Here is a 20,628-nt window from a genome sequence, read left to right as displayed (position 1 = left end):
GGTTGGTTTAATAAATTTAAGGTGAGACAATCATTGCATAACATTAAAATCGTTGGAGAAGCTGCATCTGCAGACACTGCTGCAGCAGAACGATATCCAGAAGAATTTGCAAACTTAGTAGCTGATGGAGGATACAAACCTGAACAAGTATTTAATACAGACGAAACTGCAGTGTTTTGGAAGAGAATGCCAAACAAAACATTCATTTCTAAAAGCGAAAAGTCTGCTTCTGGATTTAAGGCAGCAAAAGATAGAGTTACACTGCAGCTATGTTCTAATGCATCTGGAGATTGTGTCATTAAACCACTGATGCTTTACAGATCGTTAAATCCTCGGACTTTAAAAAATCAAAACAAGGACGACCTGCCAGTGTTTTGGCGTGCTAATAAGAAAGCGTGGGTTACAAGCGCTATTTTTTGTGACTGCTTCCGGAATTGTTTTGTTTCTGAAGTTGAAACTTATTTAAAAAACAGAATTTAGACTTTAAAGCAGTTCTAGTTTTGGACAATGCACCAGGTCATCCTCGCGAACTTGAAACTATGCATCCAAATATAAAAGTGACATTTTTACCTCCCAACACGACGGCTTTGCTTCAACCTATGGACCAAGGAATAATCCAGGCCTTTAAGCTGTATTACATTAGACGAACCTTCAAAATCGTATTGGATAATGTGGACTGTAATCCTGATATGAATGTTATGGAATGCTGGAAGAAATTTGACATAGCAAAATGCATCGTAAACATAAAAGAATTATTGGAAGAACTGAAGCCACACACATTGAAGTCATGCTGAAAAAAAAACCTGTGGCCTGCTCTGACTGCGGAAAATGACGAAGAATGTGTGCAAATTCAAACTTTGACTGAAAACATACCCGAAATTGTGAATGGAATAGAACGAGATGGGTTCGAACAGATAGAATCAAGTGACATTCAGGAATTGCTTGAATTGCAAGATGAAGATTTGACTGAAACCGACTTGGAGGAAATGTTAAATTCACAGCCCATTGAAGAAGAGGCTTCAACAACCACTGGAAACGTTAATTTGAAAAATCTTAGTGAAGGTTTAAGAATGGCAAATGAGCTTTGTGATTTCTTTATGAAAATTGATTCGTCTATGGAACGAAGTCTTATTTTTAAGAGGCAAATGCTAATGCCACTGCTGAATATCAGTCTGAATTGAAGGAGCTTTTAAAAACTGCCAAGCAAGAAAAAATTACAAAATTCTTCAAACCATTGCCTAAGCCTGAAGATAATAATTAATCAAAAACTTCAATTACAGTAAATTGATTTTTTATATATGTATTTGCTTTTTATTTTGTCACCTAGGAACGTATCCCCTATAATCCCATATAAATTACCATTCAGTATTTACGGTTTCTGTATTCGCGGCATATTTATGGAACATATACCCCGCGAATAAAGAGCTTTTACTGTACTTCATATGACTAGTACGCTTCATTTTGTAAAGGTAACCAAGAAAGTTCTGTCGCTTTTTGTGGTCGTTCTGTGTTGCATTGATTCTCACACCGTGAGTTGAATGAGAATGGAGATAAGGCGAAGATCAGTTGTTGGTGTCGGCCTTTGGTGAGGGTGTCATGATTACGCGAACAGTGAAACGGTGGTTTAACAAGTTTAAGGACAGTGACGAAACACTCGAAGATGCACCACGTGCCGGAACAGCTATATATGCATAAAATGAAGATCTGCAAGCAGCAATTGAGGCGAACAGTGGTCACACATGTGAGAAACTGTGACTACAATTCAGTGTGAGTGAAGAAACCATTCGGCTGCACCTTCATCAACTTGGGAAGCAGTACAAGTTGGGTAGATGTGTTCCACATGCGATTTGACTCCGGGTAAGAAAGCAATGCGAGCAGACACCTGTGTTTCTTTGCTGTCTTGTCTGAGGAAGGAGTCATTTCTGAACAGGGTGTTGACATGTGATGAGAAGTGGATCCTGCACGAAACTCCACGGCGCCATCATCATTGGCCATCGGTTCCAAAACAGCATCAAAGAAGTGTTTGATGGGCTGCTCCCGGCATCGTGCATCGGGAATTGCTACCTGCTGATCAGAGCATCAATGCAACTGTGTAATGTCAGCAGTTGAGCCGTGTTCAAGAAAAACTCAAACCTCTGGAGCCAGCACTTCTGAATTGCAAAAGGGATCGTCCTGTTACAGGGCAATGCTAAACCCCACGTGGCTAGCATGACCCGGGACACCATATTATGCCTTCGATGGGAAACACTGTTGCATCCACCATGCTTCCCGGACATTGCACCGTCCGATTATCACCTGTTTCATTCCTTGGACAATCATATTAGAGGACGCCAGTTCAAATCCCTAGTAGAGATGCAAAATGCACTTGATACGTTCTTCGCTTCATGGCCCAACAAGTTCTACCGCGATGGAATGCATGGCCTTCCAGAACGTTGTGAGAAGGTCGTCGATGCTGATGGGAACTATTTTTGATCTTTCAGGTATGTCTTAAGTAACATATCGATGTTCGAAGATGATGGGTGAAAAAGCGACAGAACTTTCTTCGTTACCTTTATACATATAACTGTAGCATCCTGCTGTTGGAAAAAGGCACTGACCCACTTTTATAATGTTGTGTTAATATTTACTTAATTAGAAAAAATAAATAAGAGAAAAAGAAAGGGTATATGGGATTAAGAGAGTTTTACAAAAATAAAAAAGTGAAAATCTCAAATTATACTGTTAAACTTTGTGAGAAAGAAGATCAAATTAAACTTTATTTTTAAGGTATTTCGTACAAGGTTTTTTCTCCATAAAATTGCGGTAGCACTTCTTCCCATTTAATTTCGTGTAAGCTGCTGTTTGGAAGGAGTTTTGTTTGTTATTTTAGCGAACACCAACCAACATGCAATATCCGCTGCCAACTCGGAAGCCAATAAGTGAGGCTATCCCATACCAATTGGAGGCAGAAAGAGAGAGAGAGAGAGAAAAGATAAAAGAAAACCTGCAGCGCGTGGTCGAGGCAGACAGGGCACGAAGAGAAGCCGTTAATCCCTCCAGCTGTTTGATAACATTTACCTTTACAACCAAGATTTTTCCAAAGAAGTGTGTCCTTGATCTCATTGGGTAATTTTTACCCTCCTTAAATTCAATAGTGAATTTTACGAGGTATGTACAGTCAGCGACAGTAGAAACTGGAGGTTGGATACATAAGAAATGATAGCTTTTTCCAGTAGCAGAATAGTTTCACTCGATGTCTGATAGTTGGACAACCAACATGACAGCAAACACGTGCCCGAAAACATAACATGCCAGGATATTCCTCCATTTGGAGGAAAAAGTATTACTATCTGAGAGCATCACTTAGAGAAACAACCACGAGATAAATCTGCAGAAAATCCATTCACTTTAAGATCAAAGAGATAGGAATTAATGCAAAGGAAACGAAAAGAATAATACGCATCATGCAGAGACCGAAAAAGTATGGAAAGCTAAACAAAATGAGAAAAGAAGGAAAGAGGGAAAGGAAAGAGCAAAAGACATGGGACTAAATTAAATTTTAACATTTAAGGATAAACAGTGTCCGTCTTTCCTCCTGCCCCCTGTATCCGTCCTGGTTTTTCTCCCTTCATAGGATAAATCTCATTCAGCACCAAATGCGAACATCATTTATAGTGTTTAAATCTTTGAAAAAAAGTAACTCCATCCAGGCCGAGACTCGAACCCCGAACCCTCAGCATAACAGTCAGATGCTGTAACCACTTACCTACACACGCTACAGCTAATGTGTTTATAAACCAGCCATTACCGTCGCTATCAAACGTCTTAAACCAGCCATTGTCGGGAGTTACCCCACTTACACTTGAAGTTTGAATTTTATTTACGGCCTTTAGCTATCTACGGCAACAGGCCCCATGTTTTCATTAAAAGCATTTGTTCTGTAGATTAAAATCAAGAATAACTTAATCTATACTCTTACTTACTGTTGTCATATATATATATATATATATATATATATATATATATATATATATATATATATACAGAGAGAGAGAGAGAATTGTAGGTATATAAAAATCGGATTAATGGGGGTTAAAAGAGTGATTTCGTAACTGCGAAATGGGTGATCGCATCACTACTGACATCTGGTAGCGGTGTTACGTAATACACCCATTAGAAATAACGCTTCGAAACGACAAACTGCATGTTGTGCCGTGGATAAGTCGGTAAGGGGTCTGCTTATTGAGTAGGCAACTCGAGTTCGAGTCTTGAGTACACCAATATTTTTTCCTTCAAAATACATTTCTATATTTTTTATATATGTTATTAATAATTGCTTTCCTGCATTTTTTGTAAATTATCTTAAATTAGTGAAGGTTCAGTAAAATCAAGAAGGTTAAAATACATATATATGATTGTTTTATCCGTATGTACAGTCCAGAGATGGAGCGGGTCGGGGGGCCGCGGGTCAACAGAACGTGACCCACTGCAACCCCCCACTGTGACTTAACAATGTATTACGACCCACAGACTCATTCTGCTCAGTGCATTGTAGACAGCTTCTGAACACTGGTGAATTTGTCTACTTTCAAGGCATCCTTTTTCTTTTCATTTGTTTCTATTGACAAAAGAACTTCAGGCAATTTTAGATATTGATATTTGCAACTGTAATAATAGCAATAGGACTTATTTGAGACGCAGCCTGTGATTTCTTAGAGGAGCTAACTACTGACAAAAATGTTTCAATCATGTGTAATATATGAATTATTATTTAAAAAATTGAATGTAACTATGTGTGCATGATCATCATATCCAAATTGCAAAGTCAAATGAAATGATTTTTGGTATATACTTAGGCCTCAATCTCAACTAGGAAGTTATCATAAATTCGGTATCGATTTCATTATATTACATATTCTAAGAGGGTCCGAATTTTTGCGAAAAATTTAGTATCTCACAAGCCGTTCAAGTTGGAGAGCTGATATTCAGTATATTAATTCTTTATCTAATATAAATAAAATAAAGAGTTTGTTTGTGTGTTTGTCTGTCTGTCTGTCCGTGTGCGGCCTGGGAACCAGACGAGTGGACCGAGAGTTACCAAAATTTGGTCAGGGGTACCTAGCCCAGGCCCCAGATCAAGACGAAGTCGTTTTTTTAAATTTCGAACCAGGGGGTCTCAGGGGGCTTTTACCGGAACCGGCTTGGGAACCAGACAAATAGACCGAGAGTTACCAAATTTTAGTCACAAATACCTTGGTTCACGCTCCAGATCAGAGTTAAACGTTTTTCTCAAAATTCGAACCAGGGGGTCTCAGGGGGGCGTTTATCGGGACATGTAAAAGTAGTAGAAAATTTCCGATATTAGTGTCGAATTAATAGTTCTCGCGGTCGCTGAAATCAATGGTGAAACTCTGATCACATTAACTTCCAAATTCACCTTATTCGAGCCGGGAGTCAGCGGGGAGGGGGGGATACCGAAAAATTTAAAAGTAATCTAAAATGACCGATATTAGTGTCCTATCCATAGTTTTCGCGGTCATTGAGATCAATGGTGACACTTCCATTAGCGAAGATTTGCAAATTCAGCTACAATTGTATGCAAGCCGGGAGTCAGCGGGGAATACTGAGAAATGTAAAAATAATCCAAAATGACCGATTTTAGCGTCAGGTTCATAATTTTCGCAGTCGGTGAGATCAATGCTGACACTTTCATTAGCGATGATTTGCAAATTCAACTACCATTGTATGCGGGCCGGGAGTCAGCGGGGAGGGAGGGGACACGAAATGCCGAGACATGTAAAAATAATCCAAAATGACCGATATTAGAGTCAAATCCATAGTTTTCACGGCCGCTGAGATCAATGGTGACACTTCCATTAGCGATGATTTGCAAATTCAGCTATATATGTATGCGGGCCGGAAGTCAGAGGGGGAATACTCAGGCATGTAAAAGTAATCCAGAATGACCGATATTAGCGTCAATTCCATAATTTTCGCAGTCGGTGAGATCAATGGTGAGACTTTCATTAGCGATGACTTGCAAATTCAGCTACAATTGTATGCGGCCGGGAGTCAGCGGGGAGGGGGGATACCGAGACATTTTAAAGTAATCCAAAATGATCGATATTAGTGTCACATCCAAAGTTTTCGCGGTCGCCGAAATGAATAGTAATACTTCCACAAGCGTTGACTTCCAAGTACTGGCCCCATGCGAAGAACGGGTATATTCAGCTGGTATATATATATATATACTTCTTTAGTTCTTTAATACCAATTATGTATGTACTTTGCCAGTACATGTCCCATAACGTTAGTTTTTGTTGGAATATTTTATTCCCCCCACTCAGACTATGTTAACAAAATCGTAGTCGTAATTATTCGTACTAACTAACAAGAAGTAACTATAAAGTTATGTAGCTTCCTGTGTATTTATATAAAGTTATAAAGTTATCCTTTATATATAACCTTATATATAAATAGAAACCTTATATATAAAGTTTCCTCTTCTGGGGGGGGGCGAACGCCCCGATCCCTCCTGGATCCGCCCCTGATTCTACCTAGGTATTTGTTAAGGAAACCTTTCAAACAGTGATGATTTCAGGGCATTACCTGTTCGAGAATTTGAGACCTTGTCGACATAAATTTCCCCCTTCGTGGCCATATTTTCGATCATGCTCAAAGTGGACTAATAATGTTTTATCAGTTTTCTCTCATTCATATCTTGACCATTACCCGGGGAGAATCTTCTGAAATTATCAATGCTTATAATTAGTTTTTTATTACAAATCAAAGGATAATAATGAAATATTGAACATACTTAATATTTTGTTTTCAGCTTTGGATTTTAGATCTGCAATTCATATAATGTTCCTTTCTAATCGAATTTGAGAGAAAAGTAGTTGCCAAAGATTTATTCAAAGAAATGTTCTCAGTCCTCTGATGAAAATATGAACACACTTTTAAGAAAAAAAAATTGAATAATACCTACAGGGTTTGAACACATACACTTATGATTGATAGACTATTCACCCAAACCGCTCCACCAGGTCGTACGTTTTCACTGAGCTTCTTTAGACTTTTGTGTAAAGTAGTTTCCTGCTCCACATTTTTTTTTATTTCGATACGACTATAAGTTTGTGGTGAATATTTGGCAGTTACAGGTCTTGCAATGCATAAAAATCTTTTTCGTATAAACTACATTCAATTTTACGTCCTAATAACTTATATACAACACGTTGAATCTGTGAAATGATTGGGGTTGGAGTGATCGTAAATGTTTTCATAGTTAGGAGCCTGGATATGAAAACCCGCTTAACGTGGGGATTTACTTTTGTGAATTTTTGTACATTTATTTATACACATCTATGGAAAATTTGATTTCTATAGTTATTTCAGGATTCTAGTTATTTATATGTTTGTTTATGAATGTATTTAGTACTTGGACTTTTAAGACTATAGATTACGTTTTGACGTTTAGACTTGGGACTTCTTGTTTGTATTTAGGTAGTTTATTTTGGGAATTTTTAGTTTTGGGGATTTTTATTTTGTAGTTAGAATATTATTATTACTTGGGTATAGATAATTAAATTATTAATTTTTGTTTTGACAGATGACTATTGTACTTTTACATTCATAATTAGGAAAAAATATACGTTGCATTTGTTTGTAAATATACTGCTGGATGTGTGTAACGATTTCATTGAAGTTAAAAAGGTGAGGAAATCGGCAGTCAATTTAAAGTATAAATAGCACTACTCATGTGATAGTGGATAGAATTGGAACTCGTGCGCTAGGCTGTGATTTGTCCGTAGCCGTCCGTATGTTCATAATTACGACTACGATAGAGAAGTGGACAGTCAAATTCTCAAGGTTCAGTATCTGACCCTGGGTCTTCATTTTAGTTTTCTACAAGTTATACATAGTCAGAAGTGAAAACATGGAAATGTATACAAATTCATGAGTATTATTTATCAAATATCGACGAAATGTTTTCTGTAACAATTTCATTCCGAAACTGGAAGAGAAACGTGAAAGGCAAGAATCTGTATGTTATTACGGGAAGTTAAGTTTTGTATGAAATTTTGTGATAACAACGCTCAAGTTATTGCTATATGGATAGTAGAGTTATATAGCAATTTCTTCCAATATCTCAAGATTTATTCTATATTCTGTGATTGATCCAAAAATATGTTGAAGTTTATTAGTGGCAAATGCTATTCTGCTTTTCATGAATTTTGTGAATACGGCTATAGTGTATGTGTTAGTCAAATTCTTGTGAGTATTGAGTATAAATGAATTGTGTTTAAAGTTGTTTCGAAGGTTCCTTATTAGCTTGTTTTGGAACAAAACCATATATTTATTGTATAAAGTGTAATATTCGCTATGAAAGATGTTGTATTGATATGCGAAAAATATTGGTAAATGTTAACTTTCCTAATTGAATACTCTTTTATCTCAAAGTTATCCTATTAAGTTGATTGAAGATTATTGAAGTTTATCAAATAAAATAACTTTAATAGAATATTGAATATATTTGTGCTGATAATCAATGAATACACAATTATTAATTTTTTATATTTGTTGTAGGATCTATTTTGAAGTGATCAAATTGTTTATAAAATTATTTAAGTCAAATTTTATGTCCTGTTTCCTTAATGAAATTTACATATTATATCCGACGAACTTTATGTATTATTTCATTGCATAATTCAAATAGCCTATTGAGCAATTTACTCAGTTGATAGTATTAATGCTTCTGTTTCAGCTTATTTATTACACACACACACACACACACACACATATATATATATATATATATATATATATATATATATATATATATATATATATATATATATATATATATATATAGTTATTTAAAACCAATTGTTTATGTACTTTACCAGTACTTGTCCCATAGCGTTAGTTTTTGTGGAAATATTTTATCTTCCACTCAGGCTACGTTACAAATCACAAATTCAGTTTTCCACAAAAACAGTATTGTTTTATTTTAATAATTACGAAAGATGGAAAGATTGGTCATTCATTCTACGTGCACAATTGTGTGGGTCAGGGCTGAATGGGCTATGACTTTTCCTATAGGTGCCGTGAGAATGCTTTCTTCAGGGAAGGTTTTTAAACTAGCTATTTTATAAACTGACAATAGAAATTGAAATAATACATAATCATCTTGTCCATCACAAATAGGGATTTGTTTATAAAAATTACTAAAGCTGTCTGAAGCAATGTCTACACTTACTTTATCTAAATTAGTATTAAAAGACATAAATGAATTCTCTACACGTGAATCACCAGACACCAGTCCCGATAAACGCCCCCCTGAGACCCCCTGGTTCGAATTTTGAGAAAAACGTTTAACTCTGATCTGGAGCGTGAACCAAGGTATTTGTGACTAAAATTTGGTAACTCTCGGTCTATTTGTCTGGTTCCCAAGCCGGTTCCGGTAAAAGCCCCCTGAGACCCCCTGGTTCGAAATTTAAAAAAACGACTTCGTCTTGATCTGGGGCCTGGGCTAGGTACCCCTGACCAAATTTTGGTAACTCTCGGTCCACTCGTCTGGTTCCCAGGCCGCACACGGACAGACAGACAGACAAACACACAAACAAACTCTTTATTTTATTTATATTAGATAAAGAATTAATATACTGAATATCAGCTCTCCAACGTGAACGGCTTGTGAGATACTAAATTTTTCGCAAAAATTCGGACCCTCTTAGAATATGTAATATAATGAAATCGATACCGAATTTATGATAACTTCCTAGTTGAGATTGAGGCCTAAGTATATACCAAAAATCATTTCATTTGACTTTGCAATTTGGATATGATGATCATGCACACATAGTTACATTCAATTTTTTATATAATAATTCGTATATTACACATGATTGAAACATTTTTGTCAGTAGTTAGCTCCTCTAAGAAATCACAGGCTGCGTCTCAAATAAGTCCTATTGCTATTATTACAGTTACAAATATCAATATCTAAAATTGCCTGAAGTTCTTTTGTCAATAGAAACAAATGAAAAGAAAAAGGATGCCTTGAAAGAAGACAAATTCACCAGTGTTCAGAAGCTGTCTACAATGCACTGAGCAGAATGAGTCTGTGGGTCGTAATACTTTGTTAAGTCACAGTGGGGGGTTGAAGGGTCACGTTCTGTTGACCAGCGCCCCCCCGACCCGCTCCATCTCTGGACTGTACATACGGATAAAACAATCATATATATGTATTTTAACCTTCTTGATTTTACTGAACCTTCACTAATTTAAGATAATTTACAAAAATGCAGGAAAGCAATTATTAGTAACATATATAAAAAATATAGAAATGTATTTTGAAGGAAAAAATATTGTTGTACTCAAGACTCGAACTCGAGTTGCCTACTCAATAAGCAGACCCCTTACCGACTTATCCACGGCACAACATGCAGTTTGTCGTTTCGAAGCGTTATTTCTAATGGGTGTATTACGTAACACCGCTACCAGATGTCAGTAGTGATGCGATCACCCATTTCGCAGTTACGAAATCACTCTTTTAACCCCCATTAATCCGATTTTTATATACCTACAATTCTCTCTCTCTCTCTGTATATATATAATATATATATATATATTGACAACAGTAAGTAAGAGTATAGATTAAGTTATTCTTGATTTTAATCTACAGAACAAATGCTTTTAATGAAAACATGGGGCCTGTTGCCGTAGATAGCTAAAGGCCGTAAATAAAATTCGAACTTCAAGTGTAAGTGGGGTAACTCCCGACAATGGCTGATTTAAGACGTTTGATAGCGCGGGTAACGGCTGGTTTATAATCACACTTGGTTAGGGATGGGCACGAGCGAGTTCGAGAGAGTTTTTTTTGAAACTTGATTCGACTCGAAACAGACATCTTTTAGCTCGACTCGAAAACTCGACTCGAAAAATTTCTTCCAACTCGACTCGAATTTGGATCGAGTTTCGAGTCGAGTTGAGCCAAGTCGAGCCAAATCTTGTGTGTAGTTTCAAGTTCGTTTTTCACTTATTCTGCATAAACAATATAATTATTATCAATGTTGCTACTTCCACTACAACTTATTATTATTATTATTATTATTATTATTATTATTATTATTATTATTATTATTATTATTATTATTATTAAATTCTGTAATTAAGCTTGAAAGATAAGCGGTTTGCGTCTGAATACTAAAAACTAGTTGACTGCCGATTTCGGTAGTCGTGAAATCTAGGAAACAAGGACATCGTTCACGAGGTTCTGGGTTTGAGTTCCAGAGGAGCAAGTGTTCGTGCTTGGGCCAAAATTTGTTAAAAGTTATAGCGTGCCAGGCAAATATGTTTAAAACTGTTCTGCCTGGGTCTACGGTTGTCAACGACTTGTGCGGCTTGGCTCACAGCTTATTCAATATCGAACCGAACCGAGAAGTAGGGATGCGCACGAGTCGAGACACAATTTGTAAAATTCGAGTCGAATCTAGACTGCTTGTAAAAATCTTGATTCGACTCGAATGTCTCAAAACTCTTCACATATTTTTAAAAATAGTTTTGAAGAAACTAATTACTCAGAAACAGTTATATATATATATATATATATATATATATATATATATATATATATATATATATATATATGTGTGTGTGTGTGTGTGTGTGTGTATATGTATATATGTATATGTATATTATTATTATACAGGTGCGGATCCAAGGGGAGCTACAGCCCTCTTGACACTCAGGTATACACTGGATAAAATAAGCTTCAATCCTGCTTTACACTGAATAAAGCGGCAAACTGTGATTTAGTCGCTCCCTTGATCATATCCTAGATCCGGGGCTTTAAGGGTTCATAGCTGTAAAACTATGGGATCTATCGTTAGGGATGCGCACGAGACGAGTCGAGACAGAATTTTCCTGACAAATTTCGAGTCGAGACACAGCTCTTGCAATAAAAAAGAATACATTTTTCGAGTCGAGACATCACATTTTCGAGACGAGAAAGCCTCAAATCTTCTCTCGTGCGCATCCCTACCTATCGTAGTCGGGTTAAGACTTCACTTAGAAACTAATATGTGCGCTATCCAAATATACAATGTTTCAGAATCTAAAGTACACATGCGACAATTTTTAGAGAGGAACTTTGGCTATGTGCATATAATTTGAAGTACTCACCAAATACCTGTATAAAAATTGTTGCAGAAGTATGGCAGAATTCTGAAACATGGATATTTGGATAGCTCACGTACTAGTTCCTAAATAAGGTCTTGACCCTACTACGGTAGGTCGCCTAGTTTTGGAGCTATGGACCTTTAAAGTTCATTTCTTCATATTTTTGGCAGCCTATAACTCCGAAATTAAGCATTTGTGCGCCCAGGTTTGTTATTACCTTTTGTCTTATCTTGGTGTCAGGAACAGTATTTCTTCCAGATATGTTTTTGGGTCACTGCCCCCCTCCCGGAGGTCTGAGAGTGCCCCCCGGAGGAGACCAAAATATTACGTCTATAATACAATAATAAATAGAATAGTACCAGGAGTGCCCCTTCCCCCACCCTGAACATTTTTTTCTGAAAGAACAACTGGTCAGGAATCTCCTTGCATTTTTTAAATGGAGTATCGCATCGCAGTTTGCAGTGCAAATGGGAATGCAATGCAGTGCAAACATGGAAATGCAACATTGCATTTACATGTTTGCACTGCAAATTGAAAAATGTATTGCAAATTGCGATACATCTTTGTGTCTTAAATTACTACGTAAGCTAAAATAAGGAGCAAGTTAAAAATATATTACTATTATTTCAAGAAACTTCCCCCGACTTGAAGGGTCGGTTATTGCAAGAAAAAATGCCTCGACTTTGGATTACAATAGTTTTCCACTTTTGTCTTTCCTTCTCTTTGTCAGTTTATTGTTACTGGGTCATTCTTCAGATCTTCTCAGGTTTTGGGTGATTATCCTTGTTTCTGAGCGTGTAATAATAATAATAAAAAAATGTTCCTTGAAGAAAAGGCGCATTGGCATCAGATTGGACCTAGCCGATATATGGTATATATAGCATGATTGTGGCTTAGTTAGTAAAACGCAGAAGTGCGTACAGTAACGGTATTCTTCAATGCCAAAAAGACAGTATAGGAAATTACACTCATCTTTGTCTCTCTTTTCTTTTTGCTTTTCATTTGAAGTACTGATATACCTGATACCCATTTACGTTCCTTGTTAAAAACAACATATGTTTTAGCAAGATTTCTTCTTGGGAGACGCCGCGAACCTCAAAAAACATCCCGAACAAATGGACTCTGTCTTTCTGTGTGTGTTTGAACCAATGAGTTGTTTTTCCTAAACCTAATTGTTGAATTTGCCGCTGTGGTAAAACTATTTCGCTCAATTTGACAAATAATATAATAAAATATAATACTTATCCAGCAATGAGCGTGGATTGCAAGGAAAAGCAGTGAACCCTAAAGTACCCCTGTAGCAGGGGCGGATCCAGAACGGACTTCTGGGGGTGGGGGTGGATTGTAATACTACTACTTAGCTAGTTTTAAGAGCTCCAAATTTTGGGATGGGTTTTATTTACATATAAAATAAGAAAGCTTCCTCTTCCGTGGGAGGGGGGCGATTGCCCCGATCGCTCCCTGGATCCGTGTCTGCCCTATAGCCTCTCCCCGAAATTAAATACATTGATCTATTCTATCCAATTCGAAGTCATTTTCGCTTCCATGTTATTGGTGACGGAGCTCTTGTTCTTTGTATCTCTGTACTCAAGAAAATAATAATAATAATAATAATAATAATAATAATAATAATAATAATAATAATAATAATAATAATAATAATAATAATAATAATAATAATAAAGCATCTGAATAATAAAGATATTTTTCACCCTTCTTTAAACTTTCTGTGTATTTCTCTGAATCTGGATATGTTGTTTTATAGTGTATAATGCAAAAAGGCTTTAAACAGCAATCTGGCAAAAAGTATTTGTGTAAAAGACACAAACGTCTTATCAAGTTGTTCTACAAACAACTAAACAGCTGAAATTGTTTCTGTTTGCCTTTAAACACAATGTTACGATTTACAAGGCACAGACAAAAGTAGAGAGCAACATGATATTCGCCTAAGGGCAACTTCGTCGCTAAACTGAAGACTAGCGCTCTGTCAATATATTGCATAGCTATCAATAAGTCAGACTCACAGGTTCTTTCCAAACGTTTTGTATAACAGGTTAATCAAACTACGTTGTTGTAGGTAAGGGATGAGACTCTGAAAGGCCGATGTGTTGGAGGTCAGAGCCGTAGCTAGAAATTTCGTTGCCCGGGGCAAAGTAGAATTCGGCGTCCCCCGACACTCACCTTACCAAGATTTGACTTTACTTTATGTGCTTTTATTTTTAACATATAAGAGAAACACCTTTTTGTTGTTATGCTACGCTGGTTTTTTTTTTTTTTTTTTTTTTTTTTTTTTTTTTTTTTTTTTTACCAAGCCGCTTAGACAGCCAAAAGCGATCGTTATGTATTCTTTAACAAATAAGAGTCACTCTCAAGAGGCTTATTTTAGACCTGCTGCTAAACTTGCCAAACTACCCTGTATACAAATCCATTTGGAGAATAATTATGAAAAAAGCATGGAGTCGATTCTCCTACGTCAGGACGACCATGTTAGACATGGAGTTGCTGGACGCGAGTGGTAGCGTTGGAAAGGTCCGGGTCCCCTGAGTCGAGTCGAGTTCTCGAGTCGAGCTAAAAGATGTCTGTTTCGAGTCGAATCAAGTTTCAAAAAAAACTCGCTCGAACTCGCTCGTGCCCATCCCTAACCACTGCCCCTGAGTGCAGTAGTAATGTCAAAAGTCTGGCCCAGGCCACGAAGCTCAAGGAATGGGGTCTTGACGTCATGGATTCGGGTCCCTTCTATTCACCTATTAAGGGGATCTTCTACCTCTTCGCTTATGTTTCTAAGTTCCCATTTGAAAACATGTAAATTTTAATATGGTAATTTCTAACAAAGTATTGCAGGTAATGACTTGAAATGTTTAATACAAATACACTAGACCCATATAGATCCAACCACGGTTTCCAATTTACGTTACATGTGTTAGATTAATTGCAATATATTCTTCAGTAAGTTTGGCAACAGAGAATAAAAAGTATGCTGCAGAGGGTAGATGGCTGACCATCTGTTCTAGCTGTTTTTAATGTGATTCTCACTTCTCAGTGGTTAGAATGGTCTGGACTGGAAGAGCCCAAAACCACTTCTTTCTTCCTTTCACGGTTTGTTTGTTTCTTCCACCCCCTGCAGTCACAAGAAGACAACTTGTTTCGGAAAGCATTTTGAATTAGTAGCAAAAAGCAAAACTGAATGACACCACGGACGGATTAAAGGGAGGGGCGGTCACTCCCTCCGAGAACATTTGAATACTTTGAGTAATCGGAGTAAGAAACTAGAAATTGCGTAATCTAATAAGAAAAGTTTCTTGAAGTATACAGATCAAGACGCATTTCAAGTGTCACAGCATTGTACTCTCCTCCCCTCCCCTCCCAATTCCCTTCTGAAGAAGTTCTCTTTTGTTCCTCTGTTCCATATTAGCCTTTACACTTACACTTTCACTATCCAGTATTGATTTTGACCATACCATCTGCACAGCAAGGCGAGTAAGGTTTACGAGTCCTTCCTGCCCCCTTTTTCTGCCCCTTTTTTAAAAATTGCTAATTATAATAAAATTTATCGAAAACAATTTATCCCAAAGATAAAGACTTATACACATTCATTATTGCAATCTTAAAATAAACTCGCCGCCTGTCGCGTATGCTAGCGATCTAATATATACGAATAGATGAAAAGTTAGTTTGAAGCCTTATGTATTGTTTTTCTGTAAGTCCGAATTCATACTTGTTTCTATTGTTGCATCGACAAAAGTGAGAGCCAAATCGATTTAGGCTCGTTGGTCTTTGCGAGGTCCCTAAAGATGCAAGGCCGTGGGCAGTCGCCCACCACTTGAAACGCCTCTGCACTAGAGGACTGCACGTGCTCGGGCCTACAAAGCATGTATCACTTCGGGCCCGGGAGGGGTTCGGGCAGTAGCGTCATTTCAGATTTGGCTTGGGGGGCAAGACCCCTTGATATATGTAAAATTTCGCGTTTTTCACTGACTTACTACTATTCTATTGATAAAATCTATATAAATCTCAAACTCAGGGGGGCAAATGCCCCTCCCTGCCCCCCTAAATGACGCCCCTGGGTTCGGGCTGTGAATTTTTAAATATAGAACCATATTTCTTGGACTTTTCCTGGCCTAACTTTGTAAATATAGTGTAAAACACAAATTGCACCGTTCTTTCTGAAGGACTTTTAACACACAACTGCAAAATCAAACCTCGAATTGCTGTAAATAAAAATACAATCTTGCATTAATAATTAAGTTTCTGTGATTCGGGCTTATTTCGGGCTCATTTGATTATCACGGAGCTCAGTCCGGGCTCGGGCCTAAATGCTAAGACATATTTCTTACTCGGGTCGGGCCTCACATTGTAAATTCACGGGCCGGGCCCAGGTTGAAAATTCCGACCCGTGCAGATCTCTGCCCTGTACCCGCACACATTCCTTCCTAGTCCAGAAAATCTCCTCCCTTCCGCATCATCAATAATGGTAAATTTGTTCCTCGTATATTTGCTTATTATTGTAAGAGAAGTGCAAACGAGAACTCTAAACTTTGTTCGTTCTCTGGGGTAATGTGAGTAATGCAAATGAAGAAAGGTATGCGTAATATACAAATGTCAGAAAAACTTGATATCAATTTGAATAGACCTTTTACGTAATGTTTATTTTAAAAATAATAAACTTACGCAAATATATCGAGGCATCTGAAACTTAATGTTAAATAGTGGCGAGTGAGCCAGAAGGGACGTGCACTATTCAGTTAGTCAAAGAACTCATATATGTAGCTTGAAAGCTACTACTATTTAAACCAATATTGAATTAGACAAATTTGTAAAAAGTAGGATAACTATAGTTGGAAATAGTGTGTGTATTTTTTTAGGAGGAAACCCAGAAGTACATTCTCGATAAAATAATAATAATAATAATAATAATAATAATAATAATAATAATAATAATAATAATAATAATAATAATAATAATAATAATAATAATAATAATAATAATAATCTTCCTTACTTCAATCATAGGTTGAAGCGCAAGAAGGAAATTTTAAAACTTTTCTCTCCCCTGGGAAAGCTGTTTTATAATTTGATAAGGTCTCTTCTTCGTAACTGCATCTATCCTTGGTCGGGCCGCGGTGGCTCAGTGGTAGAGCGTTCACCTCTAATGCATGGCGTCCTTAGTTCGATCTCAGCTTAGTGTGAAGTGAACTTAGTGGTGGACAAACACCGTGTGCGTGGATTTTCTCGGGGTTCTCCCGTTTCCTCCCACTTTCTTCATTCCACCATTTCATTCATTTCTCATAATTACCGTCTCCTTTAGCCTAACCGGCATAACCGTGGGACGTAAAACTCAAAGATTTCATTTCAATTTTTCATTTACCTTCCATGGTTTTCATACTGCGGGCACTGGAGTTTCCGAACTATATCATGGCGGCCATTTTGAAACTGGTGCTCCATATGAAACATCTTTTAGTACAGCGTTACTTAGTTTTCCAAGACCTTTCGAACGAGGTATTACTCGACTCATGTTCCCATTTGACATTTCAGAGTTACCCTCCGTTACCCCCATTTACGGGCGGCGGAGAGGGGTACTTTTGACGGAATTGGTTTTCCCCCTTAGCAATATATAACGTGTACTTCAAACATTTCTTCTATGTTTTATCATTTTTCAGATATTTCCGTGGATTGATTAAAATGGCCCACCCTGTATATATATATATATATATATATATATATATATATATATATATATATATATATAGATAGATAGATAGATAGATAGATAGATAGATAGATAGATAGATAGATAGATAGATATGTTGGTGCACCAGTAAGCTCACAAGAGTACAGATTAATTCATTCTTGATTTTAATCTACAGAACAAATGCTTTTTATGAAAGCAAGGGGACTGCTACACATAGATGGCTAAGTGAGGTAAATAAAATTTAAACTTCAAATGGAACTTGGGTGGCTCACCGACAATGGGTCATTTAACACGTTTGATAACAGCGCGGGTAATAGCAGATTTATAAACGTAGTAGATAGAGCCTGTGTAGGTAAGTGGGTACCGCGTGAGACTGTCATTCTAAGGGTCTGGGGTTCGAGTCTCGGCCTAAACTGAGTTAATTTTTTTTCAAGGAATTCAACACTAAATGATGTTCGCGTTTGATACTGAAAGAGATTTATCCTATGAAGGAAGAAAACCCAAGATGGGGGCAGCGGGAAAGACGGAAACTGTTTATCCTTAAGTGTTAAAATTTAATTTATTCCCATATCTTTTGCTCTTTCCTTCTTTTCTCATTTTGTTTAGCTATCCGTACTTTTTCGGTTTCTGCATGAAGCGTATTATTCTTTTCGTTTTCTTTGCATTAATTCCTATCTCTTTGAACTTAATGTGAATGGAATTTCTGCAGATTTATCTCGTGGTTGTTTCTCTAAATATGCTCTCAGATAGTAATACTTTTTCCTCCGAGTGGAGGAATATCCTGGCATGTTATGTTTTCGGGCACGTATTTGCTGTCATGTTGGTTGTCCAACTATCAGACATCGAGTGAAACTATTCTGATACTGGAAAAAGCTATCATTTCTTATGTATCCAACCTCCATTTTCTACTGTCGCTGGCTGTACAAGTTCTTATTCTTCTACCCAGGTAGGCCTACTGTGAACCAGAGACGTGACGTCGACGCTGCTAAAACAAAGTATGTCTAAAGAAATAGTAGTTGAAAAGTGACAGAAGTATCAAATTTCTATTGTAAGTGGTTTGTGAAATGAAACATATATGAGAACTGAGACCTTGAACGCATCTCGTATTTCATTACGGATAATGTTTTCATTCCTTCTCAATCAAAGATGGGTGGGTGATGTAAAAGGATCGAATTCTTTCTCTATATCAGTGATTTTAAACTCGATGATATGTGACGAAATAGTTAGTTTCTGCCATTGTTAATAATACAAACGAAAAAACATAAAGAACATACACTGTATAGAGACAGTGACGTTGATAATGGCGTTTGTAGCAAACGACACCTTCAAAGACTGAGTCGTTTGTTTGGCAGGTACAGCACTCATGAATCGATAACTATTTGTACACTGGCAACTCTTCTCTACACCTCCCTCCACTTGGCCACTTCATTTCGACTTTTTTTGGTTTTTGTGCCAGCATTGCACAAGAATGTATTGGGTTGATTTTGTTGCGTAACTTTCATGCGTAGAATCACTTCACACAGATATTTTCCTCCGCGTACTTTCTCCAAACCATGTATTTGTATAAAGAAGGAATACATTAGATATTTGTAATCAGTTGAATACCCAAACAGTTTTCTGTTACGTGTAGAGTGTATGGAAACTATTGATAATTCTATCTCGTGAGTCTTATAATGCATTTGCCAATTTTCTTGAAAGTAATTTAGTTGTTTACCTTCCAGTTTGGAACTTTGATATTTAAGCATGTCTGGAGTATCCATAGGGTGATTCGATTATGTCTCAGTGTGTCATTGGAATAAGTCAGATATTAAGACTGTACAAAGATTCGTCTGTGCTACCCGGTAATTGAATTTTTACAAAGTCTAAAGAATCAGACATGCACAACGCACAAAGAACGGGATATTTAACTGAAGTGCCCTGCTTTAGACGAAAAATTATATGCCTTTGCAATATATGGAGCAAGATATCTCCAACCAAAAAAAAAAAAAAAATGTCGTGTTCCTTTGTAGTCCAAATTGATTTTTAGTCATATTTCTGGTACGAATGGTGTAACCAACCACATAATCATCTGAAGAATAGTTAGGAATACTTTTATGTGTGCATCGCCTTTGTTCATTGTATCCACCTACTGAGTTATTATTTAAAATTTTGAGAGTAACATAAATAATATTATTCTAAATGCCTGTCTCATACACCCAGTTTCAATTGCAGATTACAAAGCTCTTTACAATTAGAATAATGCTTTTATTATTCGGAAGGGTAGGAATTAGTACTTACAGTACTTCAACTTTCTTTTCTTTTAGAAATGTCAACTAGAAGATTATATTCCCACTGCCTATATTCAGGTTATTAATTCTGAAGAATCTATTAATATCGGCAAGGAAATCGTTTTGGTAAAGATAGTGCATGAAGAGGTAGATGATATTGATCGAAGAAGAGAGACTAAAATGGGAAATAGAGGAAGAAAGAGAACAAGGAACCCAGAGAAGTGGAAAAAACGCAGAAGGAAACTGAACAGGTAAACCAGAAAAACATACGTACGTGTCCACTTCTGGAAAAGAAGCACCTTTCAGGGCTTTAAACACAACGATTGCTCCACAGGTCGTTGAAACTGCCATGAAAAAAAAAAGCAAGTCTGAGGCAAAAAAAAAAAAAAAAAAAAATATTGGAGGGTTTCTGGATGATGAAAGATGCAAAAAAGCAGAGGCAATATTTGTCTGTTCTTATCAATGGGGTACTGAAGAAAGGATCTGTTGTATATACAAATGCTCAGTCGA

General features: G+C 36.8%; 1 protein-coding gene across 1 annotated transcript in view; it reads right to left on the bottom strand.

Annotated features, from left to right (window-relative positions):
- LOC145663920 (follicle-stimulating hormone receptor-like) overlaps positions 1-20,628 on the bottom strand; it is a 590,817-nt gene that overhangs the window by 325,976 nt on the left and 244,213 nt on the right. The gene's annotated exons all lie outside the window — the stretch shown is intronic.

The sequence above is a fragment of the Thermobia domestica genome, chromosome 11 (assembly GCF_964235325.1).
Source record: "Thermobia domestica chromosome 11, izTheDome1.hap1.1, whole genome shotgun sequence".
NCBI lineage: Eukaryota > Metazoa > Arthropoda > Insecta > Zygentoma > Lepismatidae > Thermobia > Thermobia domestica.
Note: the sequence above shows the minus strand (reverse complement) of the source record. Positions and strands in the feature narration are given on the sequence as shown.